General features: G+C 46.9%; 1 protein-coding gene across 5 annotated transcripts in view; it reads right to left on the reverse strand.

The window, feature by feature from the left end:
* MYO9B (myosin IXB) overlaps positions 1–5,281 on the reverse strand; it is an 88,661-nt gene extending 83,380 nt beyond the window's left edge. For 3 of the 5 annotated variants that reach the window (XM_075902964.1, XM_075902962.1, XM_075902963.1), the window contains exon 1: positions 5,067–5,280. The gene's annotated coding sequence lies outside the window, so the exon portion shown is untranslated. Of the gene's footprint in view, positions 1–5,066 lie in introns of all 5 variants that reach the window. The other 2 variants (XM_075902965.1, XM_075902966.1) reach the window with 2 other exon arrangements.
* Between the last annotated feature and the right edge of the window lie 2,310 nt (positions 5,282–7,591).

Below are 7,591 nucleotides of genomic sequence, written 5' to 3' on the forward strand. Positions count from 1 at the left end.
ATTAAAAAGGCACTTGATATGATCAGTGAACAGAAAAGCACAAAGAGAAATTTACCTCAGTGAGGAGGCAAGTAAAGTCACAGACCAAAACAAATATTCTACTAAGAGTGGGTTATGAAAGGGTTATTTCATTAGTTTTTATACAAGGAAGAAATTTACATTTGGTGCCTGGGAGCTTCCACTTTGACTCACTCGCTCTGCTTGATACAGGGGACTGGAAAGTTTTCAAACTACTTTTTTTTTTTTTTTTAAATGCTTATATTTGCAAATTGCATACTGGTAATATCAGGCCTTGAAGGCTAGTTCTTGCAGCTAAAGTTCAAAGCACCCAAGAAATAGAGTACCCAAGTCTATTTTAAATGTACACTTTCTTTGTACCCTACACCCACCATTGTTAACATGCATCTCTTCACAAATGAGGATCACACAAATGTTCTATTGAAGGAGAACTAGACACTATTCTTAAATTACAGTTTCTTAACTGTAGGAACCTCTAGTTATATAGGTAGCACCATACTAACAGTGTAAAGGACATTAATCTATTTTTAATACCAAAAAGAAATTATACACAGACATGAAGTGTCTAGTTAAAAACAGTTTAAATAATATCAAGTTAGAGGCTTTTTTACAATCTTTTAAGTACCTAGAAGTAACTGTTACATATTTTGTATAATCCCAAGGAGAATACTTTGATCAGCTTATATATAAACATCAACTATACCTTACTGAATGAATGCCAGTTCTCAGTGTTAGTATTGAAGTCTGAGACACTAAATCAATTTTAAAGAGAAAAATGTGGTATTTTGGATTTAAAGCTGAGCACATTTTCTATTTTGGACATAAGCAATCTACCTGAAGAAATTCTTAGCATGTTATTTAAAAATTTCACACACTTTCCACCCCATAAGTGTGTAAAAACAAATACCAAATCCTGGGATCTTGAAATAACATCCGTTAAAAGTTATCAAGAGTTGAGACAACCAAGATTACATGTTTAAGGGATTTTTCCTTTCAGAATTCCTAAGATATGAGAAACAAGACATTTGTCCCTCCAACTAATAGCAGTTTGGAAGAGCTGGGTTATAAGCATGAGTCACACAGTTTATTCATACATCAGATAGTTCAACAAATCTGTTGTTGAATCACACGGTTTGTCAGGAAACTCAGTTTGTAAAAGGGATGTAAAATCCCATGTAATCTGTTAACTGATTAAATTATAAATTTAACCGATTAACCGCCCACCACGCTGCAGCTGGGGGGGACACGGGAACAGCCCCCACTGACAGCACAGGGGGCCTACCTGCGATGGAGCAGCCCCTCACCCAAAGCTCACCACAAGCTGCTCTGGGAAGGCCAGGCAGGGTTCACCGGGCGCTGGTTAACTTGGTAAACATGCCGGTAAAGTTAAACCTTAACATCCCTAGTTTGTAAGATGTTTCAATTATGGATAGATCTCATTTAAATTTTTCATCAGCTGCATTTACAGTTTCTAAATTATTCAGCTGTACAAACATGTTAAGTTCCACAGTAAAACTGGAACAGAGACCAAGGAACTCCCCTATTCCTATGCTGGGTAGAGCATCTGAGTTTTTGGGCTGCCCCATTTCACTGATATAAAACATAACTAAGTCAACTTCTGGGAGAAAGCTCTTTGTTAAGCCAGTCAGTCATTCTCAAGGGCAGCAAGAAAGCATGGTTCAACCTGATACAGTGAGGAAACAAAGCAGAACAATTCTAGTGCATAACACTGTGGGCTCTCCTATGCTTGGAATTAAGCCTGAGCAGCAAAACTTAAAATGTAGAGGAATAGAAGGGAACACGCTGGTGCAGCAACAGCATGATACATAATTGCTTGATAATAAATAATAAAAGGAGCTCCTACATTGACTCAAGTGAAAATCAGCTCCTCCATCACCAAAATTTGAGTACAGAAGTGAGTGTCTAGTGCAAAAGGAAAGTATTTGAATATGGGGAGCTAATTAATAATTCCACCACCACCACTCCCTACTTTTATATAGTACTATATATCAGTAAAGCTCAGAAAGGTGGCCAGTATCATTACTCCCCATTTACAGATGGTACAACTGAGGCACAGATGGGGGAAGTGATTTGCCCAAAGTTACCTAGCAATCCAGACATCTGGGAAAAGGACCTAGGTCTCTTAAGTCTCCATCTTCTATAGCAACTGCCAGAGTCAATGGAATGGTAAAAATTAATGTGGATTACAGCATAGGCATAACAAGAGAAGAGCTGATAAATTGAAATGAAGCCATTGCTTTTATTTATGTCTATTATTCATTCAGTTACGCTGCAACCAGATGTGATGATATGTTGTTGTGTATGTCACGCCCAGTTAGAGTAACTGAATGTACTGCTTTTCTTAAGGCAAGGAAATGTTACAACTTTGCAATATTAGACATGCTATTCTATATAAATTATAGATAATAGCATTATTCGGTTTTAAAGGGAAAAAGTCAAAACTTTTGAAGAAGAATCTTTTTAGGCAAATAAGTATATATACTGTATAATGCTCCACAAACTGAATTTTGGGGAGAATTATAATCACAGACATCTTGTTTTTTCTATATAAATCTGTTTCTAATGAGACCCAACATAAAGAAGCCAAAGGTCTACTGAAGTTAACAGATGTGTGCATATTCATGTATTAATTGGAATGTAGGGGTTGCTTCATGACAATTTTAGGACAACTTCTCCTGCTGGCCCAATAACAGGTCTAAAATCTCTGAGGCGTCTAAATACTTATCTGCAAATAGGCAAATAGGAAAAAAGGCAAACTGATATTAATCCACTCAGAAGTGCTGGGCAGGGAGGGTGCTGATGTCAACATCATTGAAAACCCGATCATGTAAGAGGCTAAGACCACCTTCGATATCTCTTGCTACACTGTCACCATCTTACAGAAAATGGACATGTGCAATTGTAGAACTGTTGGAGATATTGCTTATTTCCCACCAAATTTAGAAATTCTACATTGTGAGTTCATGATGCTTATAAGTGGAACTGGCTATGATATGGATATTAATCCGCAAATCTTTTTCAAGTCAAAATAAAGAAAGCTAGAAAAAAAATGTGTACTTCCTAGCTTTAAGATGCGTCAGGCAACCTGTGCAATAGACAGGCATATAGTACCCCCTGCTCACTGGTCCAGTTGTAGGGCAGAGAACACCCACAATCACACCTTGACTCCCAATCACACCTTGACTCCCAAAGTCCATGCATCACAATGGCTCGGGAAATAGATATGAGTGGGGATACCAAACTCCGCTGCCCAAAACGGTTCCAGCAAACTCTGAAGAACTTTATCTGACAATTCGGGCAACCAGAGTGTCTTCTCCTCCCTAACCTCCCAAATCCCAGTGCAGGTCTTGCCCATATCTGAAAAGGCTTGAAGCTACAGATACCCTTATGTATTTATAGAGGCTCTGACTCAACCCATCTTCCTTTCTATGACTCTTCTCCAAGGATGTCAATGTGTAGTCGAGTATACAATTAACTGATACATTTAGGCTTGTCAGTTAATCTTATATTACTACTCTATATTAGAGGCAGCAAGCGGGGGGGGGGAGGGGGGAGTGGGAGCCACTGCTGTAGGGAGCTAGAGCCGCATGCCCTCTCCTACCCCAGCACTGCTGCCTCTGACAGAGAGGCAGCAACATGAGGAAGTGAGGGGGGGCATGCAGGAGCCGGCACACGTGGGAAGCCAGCTTTCAAGCCAGATCCCCACATGTATGGGCTCCTGTGGCAATGCTTGGCACCACTCCTGGGGACTATCAAACAGTCATATAACTGATAATATTTTGTGCAGTTACACTATTCAATTAATTGCTATCTAACATCCCTATTCTCCTCCTCCCCCCATCATCCTCTGCATTAGGGATATTAAATATCAGTTAATTGAATAGTCAAGTAATCTCATGGATTCTTATCGGTTACTTAACTATTCTATAGTCCCTGGGGGCAGGGCTGGCAGTCAGTGCAATCCGGCTCCACTCCTGAGGAGCCCCCTGCCACACTGCACTGCTGCCTCTCATACAGAGGCAGGATGCCAGGCAGTAACTGGTCCGCAAGGGGAGCAAGTTTAAAAACCAGCTCCCCTCGCAGACCGTGCTGCCTCTGATACAGGAGTGACAGCAGCCCCTGTCTGGGGGGTGTCTGAGTTTCTGGATCCAGCCTGAGCTGAAATTGAGCTGGGCTGCCTGCCCACCTAATACATTTTAAATGCAGAGCCACAGCGGGGATAGGTCTCAGGCCAGGACTGAGACAGGCTCCTGCTCAGCCTACTAAAAAATTGGGTGGGGGAGGGGGATGCATGTGGTCTATAGCATTAACTAGATAACTTATTGGTTTATCAACTACACTATTACATCCCTACCCTGCATGACGCTCCTCATGACACACGTCAGTTCTCCATTACCCTCTCACACAGCAATTCCCATCTGAAGAAATCTATCAACTTTACTGACCCCTCCCCCCCATCCTGCCTCCCTTCTCCCCACATCCTTCCCCAATTGCCCCAGGCGCCCTCTTCCTCAACCAGCCCCTTTCTCCCCACACTCTCCCCCAACCAACCCCCTTTTCCTCACACACACGCCCCCCCCCCCCCAGGCTTCCCCTCAACTAGCCCCGCTTCTTCCCGTGCCCTCCCCCAATCGCCCCGGGCACCCCCTCCCTCCAACCATCCTCCTCCTCCCCCAACCAACTCCCTTTTCCTCCCCCCCACACCCTAGCCCTACTTCTCCCCCCTCCCCCCCACCAGCCCCCACTCTCTCCCCCTCCCCCCAACCAGTCCCCTTCTCCCCCAACCAGCCCCCACTCTCTCCCCCTCCCCCCAACCAGCCCCCACTCTCTCCCCCTCCCCCCAACCAGTCCCCTTCTCCCCCAACCAGCCCCCACTCTCTCCCCCTCCCCCCAACCAGCCCCCACTCTCTCCCCCTCCCCTCACCAGCCCCCACTCTCTTCCCCTCCCCCCAACCAGTCCCCCTCCCCCCCACCAGCCCCCACTCTCTCCCCCTCCCCCCCACCAGCCCCCTTTCCCGCTCACCCACCGAAGGGCAAGGCCCCGCTCTCCATCGCGTTGCTGAGGCGGCGCGGGCCAGCCGATCACTCCCAGCCCTGCGGCGGCCCCCTCCGCTCGCCCGCCGAGGCCCCCGCTCACTTCCGCATTTGGGGGGGCGGGGAAGGCGGAGAGACAAGGCGCTGCGGGTCTAAGCCTGCAGGGCTCCAGAGCCGCTCGCGCGCGCCTGCGCGAGGGAGCCCCCGCGCACGCGCCCTGCCAGCCTGCCGGGGCGCGTGAGCGTGTCTGGCTGCTCGGGGAGGATGCGGGCAGCCGGCGGCTGCAAGGGGGGGGTGGCAGCTGCCGCCAGGGTGACTCAATCGATCCCAGTCCAGAGCGTTTAGACGCCAACCGTGTGTTTATTTAGGTAGTGATGAAGATGCAGGATCTGCTCTGCATAGCGGTCTCCTTTTCCAGGGAGGCGGGTGCCCTTGGTTTTCTAGACCCCGGAGCAATGTCTCTGCTCCCGCCGTAGCTGGCAAGCTCAGAGACCATTGCGGGGACCTCTTCAGGCCACAGGGGCCAGCAACGAAAAAGTCCCTGTGATAGCCACTGCTCCAGCCCTCTTTGCTGCTCCAGAGGCCGGGACGTAGATTGTGATGTCACAAAGCACAGCCGATGACTCCAACAGTTGTTACAACCTTGGACATGTCTGGTACTTGCTGTTATCAGCTTCTTACAGACCCTAACGTGAAAGCAGAGTTGCTCATCTGCTGGAAAACAATATTTGGGGTAGCAGGAGGCACTGGACTGGGAGTAGTGGGTGGCCTGAAGCAGCAGGGTGCTGTGTTCCTCTGTATTTACTTTGGGCAAGGGCTGAGCCCTGGCAGCTCCAGGCTTTGCAGTGCTTTGTCCAGGTGTAACCCACACACCCATTGGGTGTGGTGGACTGTCCAGAGGTGAAAGTAAACTTGGTGTGCAGCTTCAGCAAGAGTTGGCAGAGCCGCTGCAAAAGCCAGCAGGGAGCTATTTAAAGAGCAGGCAGGGACCTGGGTTGCAATAGAACAGTACTTGTACAAAATTGTAATTTACTTTCACCTCTGGACAGTCCACCACAGTCCTCTGGCGTTGTCCCATATAGTGGCACTTAGTTACAGAGAGACAGTTTGCCTTAGTAGAGAGCCAGCTGTCTTTTAGCTCAAGAGTCATGCACTAAGCGGGAGAGGTTCCAGGTTTAGTTCCATCTGTTGGTGTTATTCCAGCACTTTTAAGCTTTCCATAGCATAGCCCTGGCACCTCTGGGATTTCCAGTGCATAGCATAGCCCAGACATCTTTGGACTTGCTGCATCAGTGATTAATATAAAAAATTGCTTGAATCCCAACGTGTCTTTCATTATTACGGTTTGTTCTGTGCCCAGTTGCACTTAATGCTCCAAGTGACAGCTCAGTGCCAAGAGGCAGATCAATTCTGCTCTTTCTGCATTCGCACTAGCAGTATGGAAACGGGGCTACAATTGCTATCTTTCCTTTCCTTTGACACATATTCCCAGCCACTCTGATGTCATTTGTAGGCTAGTGTCACCCCCACTGAAACCCCAGTATGTGGCCTGGAGTATCTCATCCTCATTCTCATCCCTCTGAGTCTCTGTTACATTGGAGAGGTTCAGCTGGCAGGAAAGGGTGGCCTAAATCAGGAGCATTCAGAACTGCAACATTGTTAACTCACAATTTTAACTTGAATCTCATGATAATTAGGATGTTTCCTTAAAGCCCTAAATTCCAGAGTCAAATTAAAACATGAGAATCCAAGCTTTTGCTGTAAAAAGAGGTAAATCCCTAATACATGTGACTGCAGATCATCTTTGACAATATGACCCCACCCTCCTAAAGACTCAGAAACCAGAATGAGCTCATGATTTTGAACCCTAGCTTATTATTTGGGGCCCAGGGAGGTGCTGGCTCATGATTCTGACCATTTAAGGCAGTCAACACTGGATCTGGCCCATTGCATGGGGGAGATGCCTGGTTAGGGGCTTCTATGGTGTAAGCAGTAGGGGGTGAGTTCTGGCACCCTCGGGGAGGTCATGAGCAGGCTGATGGAAAGGTCCTGGTAGATGCATTGTCCTGTGCTTGTCCCATAGGGGCAAAGGTGCAGCAGGGCCATCCTTAAGCTGTCTGGGACCTTACACGGTACTATTAAACTGGTGCCCCTATGCCCAATGGCAGCCATGGGGGGAAGAAAGGAAATGACAACTGTTTAGAGATTTGATTTTATAATCTTCAGCTACTCACTTGTGGCATATTTTTAAAGCAAATTTTAAACTCAGGTCCTGTTGACTAACACAATGAAATCAGAACATTTGCCCTTAGGCTAGCAAATACCTATTGCATGGCTCATTCCCAGACTGGCTCTGCGGCCATAGCAATGGCAGAGTTTTCCCCTTCGCAGTTAACTAGCCCCTTTCTAGAGGCAGCAGCGCGGGGATGGGCAAGGCAATAGGGGGGCACTATGACCCAGGGGTGCCCCACATAGACAGGAGCCTTACAGCGCGGAAGTGCTAGGGATGCGGGTGGGG

Source organism: Pelodiscus sinensis, chromosome 19 (assembly GCF_049634645.1).
Source record: "Pelodiscus sinensis isolate JC-2024 chromosome 19, ASM4963464v1, whole genome shotgun sequence".
Classification (NCBI taxonomy): Eukaryota; Metazoa; Chordata; order Testudines; family Trionychidae; genus Pelodiscus; species Pelodiscus sinensis.